The 14951-nt window shown below is 37.7% G+C and overlaps 1 long non-coding RNA gene across 6 annotated transcripts in view; it reads left to right on the top strand.

Annotated features, from left to right (window-relative positions):
• Positions 1–14721, top strand: part of LOC112645154 (uncharacterized) — a 33954-nt gene extending 19233 nt beyond the window's left edge. For 3 of the 6 annotated variants that reach the window (XR_007402723.1, XR_003127036.3, XR_007402725.1), the window contains 2 exons: positions 7348–7454; positions 11555–14037. This is a non-coding gene — a long non-coding RNA (uncharacterized LOC112645154). The other 3 variants (XR_003126999.3, XR_003127019.3, XR_007402724.1) reach the window with 3 other exon arrangements.
• Positions 14722–14951: the final 230 nt, after the last annotated feature.

The following is a 14951-nucleotide window of genomic DNA, read 5'->3' on the forward strand; positions in this document are numbered from 1 at the left end:
ACAAGTACTTTCTTGGGTCCTTATGTCACTTTATTACTCTACATTGTCAAATTTCAGAAGAAAAAACAAATATTGGGATTTCCATTGAAAAATTAATCTGAGACAATTTTGAAATTATCTAAATTTACCAATGTAAGACCATGTTTTGCCTCTCCATTTACTCAATTCTCCTTTTGTTTCCATCAATAAAACTTTTAAGTTTTATTAGTTCTTGCATAAATATTTTTAAAATTTATTCTAGTTATATAATATTTTGACAACTATTTAATATTTAAGAATTTTAAAATAAATTTTTAATGGATACATCTGGTATATAGGAAATACTTTAAAAATGTACTTGACTTTATATGCCCGACTTTTAGAAATCTTATCAGTTTTAAGGATTTTAAGCAATTTTTAAAGATTCTACTCTGCATTTTTTAAATGTTTAAAATGTTTTAAAATGTTTCCTCTACAATCAATATTAGTTTTCTTGTTCTATAATTGATGCAAGACTTCTACTAGTTAAATTAATGAATTCGTTGAATTAATTAGTACTTATAACAAGATCATTGAAGCTAAAGTGTATGTTAATCATTAAAAATTTGACTTCATGTGACATATATAATAAAAAAGAAAAGACAGCAGTTTCCTATTGCAAACAAACAAACATTATAGTCTTGTAATATGGTAATTATTTCATTGAATTTCAAGTAAATTCACAGAGGAGAGCTTCTTGCAAACAAACTAGTCATGCTTCAGTATTCTGATGACAAGATACAGAATAAATAAAAGTCTGCTCGGAAGGATCTTCACCCCAACATCCCTCATTTTTATATGGTTTAGCGTCTTCCAAGTAACCATGTCTAAATCTTTTCTAGCTCTTCTTGTCTATATTATGAAATGTAATAGCAAGCTCGAGTGCTTTATACTCTGAAACACTGGGATGTGAAAGCCAAAGTATATTAATCTCTGAAAGACTCAACTCTCAAAAATTGTGTGGCCTCTGATTTTTCCTTTAATTTTAGTCAAGGCTGAATTAAAGAACTTGAAATCAGAATTTTTCACAAAATTATGTAATTAGCAAATACTCGTAATTTTACATTTCTGCTTTATATTTTATTTTATTCTGTTCCATATAGATTGACTAGAATCTCCCAAACAAGCTTAAGTAATGTGAACAACAAATAATGTGAAAAACAGTGTTTTTCTTTAAAAAAAAAAAACATGAAAATCTTTGCATTATTACCCATTCTATTTATTTATTTATTTATTTTTTAGATTTATTTATTTATTCATGATAGACACAGAGAGAGAAAGAGGCAGAGACACAGGCAGACGGAGAAGCAGGCTCCATGCCGGGAGCCCGATGAGACTCAACCCTGGGACTCCAGGATCGCTCCTTGGGCCAAAGGCAGGAGCTAAACCACTGAGCCACCCAGGGATCCTCTATTACCTATTTTAAAGGGAAATCATCCACATTCCATTATTAGGATGTTGACTGGCAGGTCTTTTTTTTTTTTTTTTTTTTTTGAAATTTTTGATTTGTGGTTCCTAAATGATTTCTTTTATTGTAGTAAGAAAATATTCACTGGTTCCTGATCTTTTACAGGCTTTGAATTTTATCAAATGCAATTTGCCATCCCTTGAGATTATTGTTTTCCTCAACCTATTAAAGGAATTTAAAAAATATTTTTCTTTTTTTTTTAAAGATTTGTTTATTTTTGAGAGAGAAAGATGGAGTACACACACACAAGCAGGGGAAGGAGCAGAGGGAGAAAAACTCAAGCAGACTCCTTACTGAGCCTGGAGTCCAATGTGGGGCTCGATCTCACAATCTCGAGATCATGACCTAAGCCGAAACAAAAGTCAGACACTTAACCAACTGAGCCAACCAGGTACCCCTAAAATGTATTTTTAAACACAAAACATCTTCACATTTCTACGATAAATTCTCCGGGGTTATGGTAGACAATATATTAAATTTTGTCACACAAAGGAGTGTGGACTGGCACTGGTAATGTTGAATGGACACTTAGAAAAGTTGCAGAACAGCCACCATCACCTTGACTCTCTTATCCTACCTGGGTATGATACAGCAGGACACATCAATGGAGGATCTCCACTGCTGGTTCCTTTACCAATTTACAGGGGGGGTGGGGGTGGTTAGAAGGGATAGAACATGCTCAGTGACCTATGCAACAGAGGGACCTTGCAGGTGAGGGTAGGAGGCTCTGTAAGAAAAGGAGAGCCTTTGGAGCCCAGCCTTGGGAATTAACCAGAGGGCCCCTGATCTTTCACTGAAGCACCCACACTTGCTAAGCTGGCTTTTTGCTAAACTACTGAAAGGTGAGGAAGAGCATTCCAGAGCCAACCAAGTCCTTTTTTTTTTTTTTTAAGATTTTATTTATTTATTCATGAAAGACACACAGAGAGACAGAGAGACAGAGACACAGGTAGGGGGAGAAGCAGGCTCCATACCGGGAGCCCGATGCAGGACTCGATCCCCAGACTCCAGGATCACACCCTGAGCCGAAGGCAGGCGCCAAACTGCTAAGCCACCCAGGGATCCCCGAGTCAACCAAGTCTTAATGTACCTCAGTCCCCCTTCAACTTGCTAGTATATTTTAGTATTTTTGCGTATTTGCTCATATACACATCTACAATATATACGCAGGCCTATTTCTTAAAAAAAAAGATTTTACTTATTTATTCATGAGTGACACAGAGATAGAGAGAGAGAGAGAGAGGCAGAGACACAGGCACAGGGAGAAGCAGGCTTCCTGTGGGGAGCTGATACAGGACTCGATCCCAGGACTGCGGGATCACTATCTGAGTTGAAGGCAGACACTCAACCAACTGAGCCACCCAGGTTCCCCCAGGCCTATTTCTGTATTTATCTATTTACCTATCATCTCTGCTTATCTATCTACCTCAGCTCTGTCACTTTACACAACATAGTTTATGGCCTTAACATTTAGTGTCTCATTTGCAAAACAAACTATAATCTCCTATTTCATGAGGTGGAGGTAGTGGTGATACAGTAGTTGGCACAGTGTCTGACACATAATATGCTCAATAAACATTAGTTTTATTATCAGTATTATTCTTGTGTTCCCTTCATTTTCAATATTTTTATTTACATATTTGATTACATTTGATTTTATTTACATATTTGATGATATACAGTATATGACTTTGTAGACTGTGCATAATAGCCTTACAAAATGGCTCCTTGTCCATTTTATGTTCTGTGTCTTGGATTCTTTATCATTAACTCCTATTTTGTTTGATATTTTGTGTATACCATCTTGTTTATGCTTTTTCTGTCACTTTTTAGTTTATTTTGTTTTCGTAAATCACTTCAAGTATCTTCATATTTTAACCTGTTTATTAGTTGCTGTCATAAGTGACATAATAGGACTTATTTCTGTAATCTTATTTTTTATGCTTCCTTAATATTTTGTCTTATTCTCTGCCTCATATGACTAGATATTAATTTTTTTCTGAATACCTTACTTTTAATTTTATTAGTAATTTTCTTTAACTTAAAGACAAGTAACATAAATGTTTCTGTGCCTACTTTTGTTGTCTCACCTGAATATCATCTCAAAAGTATGGCCATTGCCCCAGAAGTATTTTGATAAGGAATTGGATTTTACTGAAGAACATGTTACTACTGCAACCATAAGAACCAACATTTTAAAAATTCTGCTTGAATGACTTTCTTTCCACAGGACTCCTATCTTTGAAAGTCTTCCAATCATGATCATCTCTTCTCTCTCTTTTTTTTAATTTATTTTTTATTTTTTTTAAAGATTTTATTTACTTATTCATGATAGACACAGAGAGAGAAAGAGAGGCAGAGACACAGGCAGAGGGAGAAGCAGGCTCCATGCCGGGAGCCCGATGCGGGACTCGATCCCAGGGCTCCAGGATCACGCCCTGGGCCAAAGGCAGGCGCCAAACCACTGAGCCACCCAGGGATCCCCCTCATCTTTTCTCTCTATTTTCTTCCTTGAACCTGGTCAGGTTGCATATGCTACTTATGTACTCCTTCTTCTACAATGTGTTTGGGTTGGGCTCAAGTCTTGGGATTCTGCGAGTATAGAAAAAATAATTCACACAGTTCAATAGCTGTGTTCATTTATTGATCATTATGTATGCTTTTTGTGCATGGGGTTGAGATGGAGTGGGAAGATTCAGGGAACCTCACCACACATGTTCGAGCCTATGTTATCAAATTTAACAAAAATTATACTTGATTCTTTGCTTATATGAGATAAGGAATTAATTTGCTTCTTTTCCTTCTTCAATTCCTTTTCAGTATTTTCCACCTTTATTCTGAGATTAAACCCAGACTGCTGTTATTATTGGAATTTGTATATTCTTCATGTTCCCTTTTGAGAAACAGTTACACACACACACACACACACACACACACCCCACACACACACAAATCTTCTTTGACTTACAATAGAGTAACACCCAAAAAACCCATCATAAATGGAAAAGGTCACAGGTTGAAAATGCATTTATTACATTTAACCTACTGACCATTATAGGTTGGCCTAGCCTACCTTTTTTTTTTAAGATTTTATTTATTTATTCATGAGAGACACAGAGAGAAGCAGAGACGTAGACAAAGGGAGAAGCAGACTCCTCTCAGTGAGCCCAATGCGGGACTTGGTTCCTGGACTGGGATCACTCCCTGAGCCAAAGGCAGACGCTCAACTGCTGGGCCACCCAGGCATCCCTAGCCTACCTTAAACATGCCCATAAGAGTTATATTTAGCTTACAGTTGGGCAAAATCATCTAACACAAAGCCTATTTTAAAATTAAGTGTTGAATATCTCATGCAATTTATTGAACACTCTACTGAATGAGAGAAACAGAATGACTGTACAGCTACAGAATGATTTTATATGTGTGGGTTGTTCACCCTTGTGATAGTGTGGTTGACTGGGAGCTATGCCACCCACTACCCCGCATCATGAAAGAGAGACATCCTGCATATTGCCAGCCCAAGAAAGGGTCTACATTAACAATTCCAAGTACAGTTTCTACTGAATGGGGATTATTTTCACACCATCGGAAGTCAAAGGATAGTAAGTTGAGGACTATATATATTATGTATTTATATTATAAAATAATCATTTAGGGCGCATGTATTCTTGAGAGCTTGTTTGGAGATTCTAACTGGGGAACACAGGTATTCATGTACACTTGATGGAAGAAAGGTCCTTCTCCATGGAGGAAGGTCACCCTCTTCCACTGAGGGCACAATTTCAGGAGGGACGCACCGGGAGTGATGAGAGCAGGAGAGACAGCACCCTGCTAGCTAGCCAGATCAGCCAAATCAACCTTGGCAATCAATCAGTGACGGATATCACAGCCAGAGCACGCTCATATTCATAGACCTCATGCATTCTTAAACTTTTGCTTCTTTTAAACATTTTTAGGTGTTGACAGTTTAATTCAATAACTGTACCAAAGATAATAATGTGAAATTTAAGACAAACAATGAGCTTTTGGCATATATTTAGTTTGTAGTGAATTATATCAATAAGACACATGCTTAGATAGATTTTATGTATTGAGATATAAATGGTTACAGTGAAGGATTAGGTTGAGCCTAGAGTTAAATATCCTAGAAAAAGAAGTTTGTGGTCATTTTTCACAAAACAGCCTGGTGCATATCCCAACAGTATTATGTTTACAAAGCCATGAGTTATGATTGCTTTGGATCTACTAGAAGAAATATGCTGGAAATGCAGGTTGCCTCTACCTGGCCTGGTGCCCATCGCTCTGTGAGGTTGGTGGACTCAACATTCCATTGCACATTATATAAAGGGAAGAATTACCAATGGACTTCAGTCAGAATTCTGGCAGCATCCCTCATGAAGGGTGAATAGCAGAATTTGTTTAGAACTTGTCTCTTCATTCTTAATTTATTTAAAACTTTCCAGAATACTACTTCTTTGAATTTGGTATTTTCTACATAATGCTGTCTGGACAGATATGTGGTTAGTTCAAATGCTAACTACGTGTGGGCATTAGCCCTTCTCTTTTTTTTTTTTTTTTAATTTTTTATTTATTTATGATAGTCACAGAGAGAAAGAGAGAGAGGCAGAGACACAGGCAGAGGGAGAAGCAGGCTCCATGTACCGGGAGCCCGACGTGGGATTCGATCCCGGGTCTCCAGGATCGCGCCCTGGGCCAAAGGCAGGCGCCAAAGTGCTGCGCCACCCAGGGATCCCAATTAGCCCTTCTCTTATCAAAAGTTTATGCAGGCAGCATTTGCTGCAATAGTACTGCATAGAAAAACATCTCAGTCTCAGTTGATTGCAAGAACAAACACTTTTTTTTTCTCACTCACAGTTCTGTGAGTTGGCTATGGCTGTTCTGTTGGGTTAGGTCTACTTGACAGGCTTTCTCATCCATAGCACTAAAATTAAAGTGCTTCTATCCAGAGTGCACTATTATTATATGGAGACCTGAAGTGCAAGAAGACTGGTTGAACCTTTGAGTGCTTCTTAGAGCCCTCCTTTGGACCTGGCACAGTATTCATTCCCCCCAATTCCCACTGTTCATAGTAAATCACGTGGTCAAATGGCTTATCCAATCACTGGTGGGGATCAATAGTATTTATGTTCCATGATGGGGAGAAAAAAATATTTGTTGAATAATAATATAATCTACCACAATCCATCCTCTTGGTCTCAAATATTGATGTATTTTCCTTCTGCTTTCAAAATAAGCTCATACCCTTCTTGAGGAGAACACTCTAAAACACACTGGATTTGAAGTCCAGGATCTTGTCATATGAGCCTCTACAGAAAGTCCAGATATGGTTCCTCTTGAACTACAGCCCCATGTCCTAAGAGAAAAATTATAGCTATCCTCTTTTGAGTACACACACATGCACACACATATACACTCACAAACACACATACACACACACACACACACACACCATATAAAGATAAAACGAGACCTGGATGAAAGCAATACATAATTTCATTAGGAAAGGTGGAAAAGGGGAGGTACAGGCTAGTTGCTGGTCCATAACAAGTCTGAATTCTCTCTGTGAACATGCTTCATAAGAAACAACCTCAGAGGGATGCCCAGGTGGTTCAGTGGTTGAGCATCTGCCTTTGGCTCAGGGCCTGGTCCAGGAATTCTAGGATCAAGTCCCACATCAGGCTCCCCATGAGGGGCCTGCTTCTCACTCTGCCTATGTCTCTGCCTGTCTCTCGGTGTCTCTCATAAATAAATAAATAAAATCTTAAAAAAAAAAAAGAAGCAGCCTCAGATCTCAGTGGCTTATGACCACCAACAATTGTTTCTCACACATTGGTCTGCAGGTCAGCTGTGTCCAGGTAGCGAGGCAAGGTCACAAGTGTCCCCCATCTTCTTACTTACAGCCAGGATGGAAGAGCAGCTTTCTGCTGGGACATGTTGCTTCATCAAGGTGGGCAGGGGTGTAAGGGGATTAGGGGATAGATACTGTCATAACCTCCCATATTTCATTAGCTAAGTCATGTGTTCAAGCCCAGCATTAATGTTATACTCAATCTGTGGCAGGAGGAGGGAGAGGGAATATTTGCTGAACAATAATAGAACCTACAAATAATGAGATATTTTAGGTAATTTTTCCTTTTCCAAAGGAGCCCATTTAAGTAATTTTTCTTAACACTGGAAGATCCCAGGGAGCTGTTTAATGTTCTTCATGTAAATTAATTTTGTAAGCACAAGATTAAGTGATACTTACCCATTGAATAAACGTAAAGGAAAAGTGCATAGTGGTATATAAATTCCACTTTGTACGGAAAGCTGAATAACACACAGTTCAACAGAGAATTGGGAATCAGTTCGAATTACCAATAAAAAAGGGCAAGAGACAGAATGATACAGATGAATTTCACATAAATTCAAATAAATTCAATAAGGTAATCTGTAATTCTTTCCCTATCTGTGCTGCCTTAATGAAAAAGTAAATAATTCCCAGGGCACTAGACTAGGTTTATTTGAGAGGCCAATGTTGGATGCGCACAGAAGAATTAGAGCAGAAAGAATTCATGAAGTTACAAAAAAGATTGATCCCATGGTTAGGGAAGTTATATGTCTGCCTCAGAATAGTCTGTCTTTCTCTATAAAGTTGTCACAATATTTCCGAGTAACCAAGTACTGAGGCTAATATCAGAATGTCAACATGGTTAAAACTGTCCATTAATCAGGCAGGGCTTGTGATAAATCTCCAAGAACCTTAGAAAAAAGCAGAGTGTAAAGAGATAAAACAAGCTTATTTTTCCATCTCTTCGAAGGATGGAAACTTGGATGGGCCTTGCCCAAACATGACTACATGGCTGTGAGAGTCATATTCTTTGGCATTACATATTATAGCATCACATCAGTGCATCCAAAACTCAAATGCTCAGCCCCTGTGAATATATGGGTGCTACCACCATGTCACAAAAATCAGACTTTACATGCCTTGTGGGTTAGTTCATTCTACTTTTTTTTTAATTTTTATTTATTTATGATAGTCACACAGAGAGAGAGAGAGAGAGAGAGGCAGAGACATAGGCAGAGGGAGAAGCAGGCTCCATGCACCGGGAGCCCGACGTGGGATTCCATCCCGGGCCTCCAGGATCGCGCCCTGGGCCAAAGGCAGGCGCTAAACTGCTGCGCCACCCAGGGATCCCTCATTCTACTTTTTTAAGACCAATTTTCCTTTGGCATTTCTGAGTCCAGCTCATAGCCACTTCAATGGATAAAAAGATACTTTCAAATCAAGCAAGACATCATAAAGCTAAAGAAATCACACATTTCTAGAAAGCTAAGTCTTTCTAGAAAAATCACTGATAAGTATCAAACTAGATGAAAAACTTGTAAAACCTAAACTGAAGTAATAGGTGAGGAAAGACGTTTAAATTCATTGTTTGGAAAACTAGATTTTATAATTTGCATGTTCCTCCATTGATTTTACCAAGTCCCGGCTTTAATTAAAAAACAAAACAAAACTTAGCTTTCATCAAGGAATAATATTTGTAGTCCTTCTGGTACTGAATGGTCGGGCAGTGTAGAGAACACATCTTCCACAAAGAAGCCTGAATTAGGCATGCTATATGCAGATAAGTCAAGGAAAGCAAAAATAAGAATGAGGAAGTTGTTTGCCAAAAATAAAAGACATCCTTTATTTCTCATTTAACATGCTTACTAAAATAAATAAATAAATAAATAAATAAATAAATAAATAAAAATAATATGCTTACTTAGCAGCTAATATGTACAAAGTACTGTATATAGTACAGTATATATGCATATATACATACATACACATATATATTATATAGACCCAAGAGAACACTCAAATAAGTCAAACATGGAATCTTGTCTCAGGAGCTCACGTTTCTGGAGTAGAGACTAAACATTCACTCACACACATGCACACACACATACACACCTGTAATACAAGGTAGAAACTATGAGCATTCAGAAAAAAGTAATCAGTAATTTAAAGCACAAGAATCAGGAAAATGATGCCCCCCAGTCGAAATGAAATCCAGAATGCCAAAAGGTATTAATGCAACATCCTGAAAATGTCGGGAAAAAGTTAACTTTTAGTGAAAGGTCATCACAGATGAGAAAAGGAAAAGAACATTGCTAGCAACCATAAGATAGAAAGAATTCAAGCAGGAGGGAAAACGTTGGCAAGCATAGAGAAAGAGGTTATTTCAATTACTAAAGTATGTGAATGGTAAATTAATGATTTTTGCACACTGGCAGAAATTAATGAAATTGCCAGTCCCTGACACCCTTTATATTAGGGTCCTTAAGATAATTGCAAATGTGATTAGAAACACTATAAGTTAATAGAATTTTTTGGACGAGAAAAGGAAATCAGTCCAAGAATGGATGAAATATGAATACACACCTTTTATGTGTATATATATATATATATATATATATACACATTCAAATAAATACACACAAATTAATATAAGTATATTTAAAATAATATAAGTGGATACTCACTTAGGACAGTTTTAGAAATGGGTGATCTTGGGTGATCTTACTACTTATAGATTAGTTGTTTTTACCTTTGAAATCTGGGATTTACAAGTACAATTTATCCAGCACAATTTATAATCGCTTCAAAGAACACAGAATACAACATGGCAGATAATCCTGGTTTTCTAAGAATCAGGCCCACTTATGTGACTTCTATAAGGAAATAACTTGTCACATAAATAAGGGAAAAACAAAAGATATAATATTACAGTGTGATAATTAGGTTTTAGGTATTATTCCACATGATATTTCCTTTGTATTCCATTCTATTAGAAGGATATGGATGAAGGTCAAACACTGAACAGCCTAACATATCCAAAGGCAGCTTTGTTTTCTTTATTTTTACCTTCTTAGAATAAATAGCTCAGTGTTGTGATTATTTACTTTAATTCTTTCTTGTTAAAAAAAAAAAAAACTCTAAAGAAAGGTTTTGCCTATCTGAAGAAGTACTTGTCCGGCTGCACACCAAAGTATTTAAATGTAGAACTTCCACTATTCTTGTATTACATAGAATCATAATTCTACTTATGACTATTATTTGGGATTTACTTTTTGTAAGAGATTGGATTTGGGGAAGAACTGTAAACTTATTTATAATATTAAAATCTGTGAATTTTCAACTTTATTTTCACCAATAAATATGGCTTGTGTAATTTTAATTTTGAGGTCAGAATTGAATCCATTTTGTAAATATTTCATGGGTGCTTGAAAAGAAGATGAGTTCTTTCTCTGGGTAGGGACATAGGAAACAAAGTTTATTATACCAATCTTCTGCTTCTTATTTATATTTGCTGTCTAAACATCAGCAATTTAGGGGATCCCTGGATGGCCCAGTGGTTCAGTGCCTGCCTTTGGCCCAGGGCATGATCCTGGAATCCCGGGATTGAGTCCCACATCAGGCTCCCTGCATGGAGCCTGCTTCTCCCTTTGCCTGTGTCTCTGCCTCTCTCTCTCTCTCTCTTTCTCTCTGTGCCTCTCATGAATAAATAAATAAAATCTTAAAAAAATTAGCAATTTAGGTTTAGTCTAAGTTCTTCCCATAAATTCCACCTCCCTACATTCTGTCATGGTTAATTATATGGATTAGGAGGCAGACTGACTGTTTAAAATCCTGGTTCAAAAAATAAATAAATAAATAAAATAAAATAAAATAAAATAAAATAAAATAAAATAAAATAAAATAAAATCCTGGTTCTGCTCTTACCAGCTGTGTCACCTTGGTCATATTAATGTCTCTATTAAGATCTCCACTTGTGAAATGCAAATAATGGTCCTCTATATCTTAAGAACAGCTTTAGATGAAAAGATATGGAGAAACACATAGCAATTGACAGTGTCTGGCACATAAAATGGTCCATAAACATTAGTTTTCATTATTATTGGTATTATTATTGGTATTTTGGTATTACTAATTTATTATTATTGGTATTATTATCATCATGATCAGTTCATTTCTAATACTTTAAAAATTTGTTAATTTTCTTTTCCCTTTTACAGGTATGTACTTGCAGAGAGATGGAAAGATTGGCCTTTCATCAAACTGATCAGAATACTTTCAGCATGTCGGCCAGTGATTCAAAAGCAGGCATTTTTTCGACTAAGCTACCAGACGAATAGACTAGAGAGAGATCCTCTCTCTTGCTGCATTAAAACCACCAGGACAGGGGCGCTTAGGTGGTCCAGTTGGATAAGCGTCGGACTCTTGATTTGGCTCAGGTCATGATCTCAGTCAGGGGCATGAGATCCAGCCCCACATCAGACTCCAAGCTCAGCATGGAGCCCGCTAAAGAGTCTCTCTCTCCTTCTCCTTCTCCCACTCCCCCAACACCTCCCCACTGTCTCTCCCTCTTGAAAAAGACAACCCCCCTGGAGAAATTTTAAAAATCATTCCTGCTCTGATTTTTGATTTGCTAGATAGACTGTCGGAGACAAGCATGTAAATAGCAGAAAGAGCAAAGGCAGTGTCCCTATTGAGAGGCAGGTCTGGGAGAGACAGAATGGCCTCAGCCTAGCCACAGGTAGCAAACATTCCTGAGCTGGCGCACATCCATCCGTCCAGATGCTGTGGGTAGAAACCAGGCCTAACAATGGAATCCCCTATAGGAGGAAGAGGAAGAAAGGGCAGGCTCAGAAAATTAGATAAAAATTGGAATGGGCTTAAGTCAGACAATGGGTGGCATGGTTTCTCTGTTCCAGCTAAGCCCAGACTTTAGTGGGAAAGATACGCCTCCCACCTAAGTAGTTACATTACCTCTTGGAGAGCCTCTGGAACCATCGAGGTGAGAGAATTCATTTTTTTTAAAATTTATTTATTCATGAGAGGGGGGAGAGAGAGAGAGAGAGAGCGAATGAGAGAGAGAGAGAGAGAGAATGAGAGAGGCAGAGATACAGGCAGAGGGAGAAGCAGGCTCTATGCAGGGACCCTGATGCGGGACTTGATCCTGGGCCTGGGGATCACACCCTGGGCTGAAGGCATGCGCTAAACCGCTGAGCCACCCAGGCATCCCAAGGTGAGAGAATTAGTTAAGAAAAAGGATGGTGATGGTGCAGGGAAAGCCTCACAGAGAATCCATGTGGCAACTCTAAGGGATGAATAGATATCCACCATCGAGGAACAAGGAGTGGATACAGAGAAAGATACAAAGAAATACAAGGGAAGATGCAAGGAAAAAAGGCAAAACTGGAATGAGCTAAAATCAGCAGAGAAATGAAAAACTCAAGTTTAAATAGGATAAATAAATCTCGTAGGTTAGTAAACAAGCCAGATGTTTGCATTCCAGCCATTTAAACTTGGGCTACTTCCCCTCCATGTGCCTCCATTTACTCACTTGTTAACCAGGCATCACACGGCATCCACCTGCCAGAGGTGAGGGAATCAGGTGAACATAAACCACTTAGCCCATGGTAAGCAAGCCAAGAAGATTAGGTTTTATTACCTTACTATATTTGCAGTGGTTTTTGGTTCATTGCCCTTGTTGCTTCATCTTTAATATCTTTAAATTAGAGGATACAAAATGAGCAAGTAACTTCTTGAATGATAATACACAGTGCTACTGGAGGGTCGAGTGAAAAGCACACCAGTGTTGCTGGAGGGCAAGCAACTATTTAGGGAAAAGAAATCAAAAACACAAATGAAGAGCCTGAAAACTTAATGTTTTCCCACTTTAACTCAGTAATTCTCCTTCTGGGCATCTACCCTAAGTAAATATTCTGAAATCTGTAGAAAAATATTTATGCCTAAAATTTCATTACAGTATCATTTATGATAGAAAAAAAAAACACAGGCCTGGGAAGATTTCAATAAGGCAGCTATGAAAAATAATGTTTACCAAGCATTTACAACTCCATAGAAAATGTATATGAATAAACGAAGAGAGGAGGACACAACACCTGTGTACATTATAATCACAACCCCACATTTGTTTATGTATCTGCATAAAAAAAATCAAATTGCATAAGAATGCTAATGGCTACTTCGAGCGGTAGGATTATGTGTAAATTTTCCCTTTTACTTTGTTATGTTTTTGAATTTTCCAAAATCAACATTTATTAGCTCTATTCTAATAATATTCTTTATGCAGAGACTGGGTGATTCTGAGCTTACGGCAGTTGAGGCACACAGGCTCTCTCGTAGAGATGTGTGCTGGGAAACACTTGGGGCTCCCCCCATCTCTATGCCTTTCCGATGGATTTCCTTGCGAATGTTTCTTCTCTATAGCGAGAGCATTAAATGACAACCCTGTGCAGGCACTCGTGACCCTCGGCTGTTTACGTGGAAGGTGACAATAACAATTGTGACCTGGAATGCATCCCAAGCAGCCCTTCAAGCCAGTAGTGATATTTCACAGGGTAGAGCAGTCTTGTGGAAGGAAAACACTCCCTGCGTCTTTGGAACTTCCCAGTGCGATGACGCAGGCCACCTGCCAGGCCTCTCCTTGCCACCCCTCCCATCTTCTCTAGCATCACATTTCCTCTTTTTCATTCAGCTGCAGTCCACACTCCGGGTGCTGCCTGGCTCGCCCTGACCCTTGGTCGTGATGCCACTGCGCTACTGCTGTGCTTGTCCGCGCCTCCCTCCGCTCCAGAAATCAGATGTCCCCCCAAAAATCCAAGTTCATGCAGGACTCTTTCATGGACAAATAAGCTTTCTCCTATTTATTGACACAAGAGTCACTTGGTTGTCTTTTAAAAATACATGTGTTATTTATAATACAACTGTTGTTCTTTATTACAAACAAATTTCCTTAGGAAAATAACTCCTCTTGATGCTGTAATACACATATTATTGAATAACTGACATGTATGGTCCATAGTACAATGAAGAATCATCTGCCCAATAAAAAAAGCATGTGATCAGGGAAGTGGTCAAATGAATAATTTTTTTTTTCTCTCCAACACTACATATCTAATGGTTACATTTGTAAAGCTTATTCCTGAAGTATACAATTTTGAAAATAATGACCAGCAGAAAAATTTCAGGAGTAATGTTTTAAATCATTTTTGGGGAATCCATTATTGCCAGACTTCTGAAAGGAAAAATCTAAATTGTGAGCTTCAATATTTTCCAGTTGTTTATTTACCAAGGCCTGGAGAATTTGGGAACCTGGAATCATATCACAGTTGGAATCCATGGCAATTGTATGTTCGTGTTCTTAAGATGCCTCCCAAGCATCTGTTGGATATTGGTATATTCTGAAAAATTCTGTTGTGTTTCTTATGATATTACTGATACCAGTTGGTGATTTTCTTACTTACTGAATGATTATTTTGCTCTGTTCATATATTTTTTATTCTCTTCTGGGAGATGTATATGGCAATATGAAAAAGTAAGCTACCAATTTTCCACAGTGGCTGTATTTTCCTGCCATTCTAGAAATTTTCTGGAATAAATATT

This window comes from Canis lupus, chromosome 16, assembly GCF_003254725.2.
Source record: "Canis lupus dingo isolate Sandy chromosome 16, ASM325472v2, whole genome shotgun sequence".
Lineage (NCBI taxonomy): Eukaryota > Metazoa > Chordata > Mammalia > Carnivora > Canidae > Canis > Canis lupus.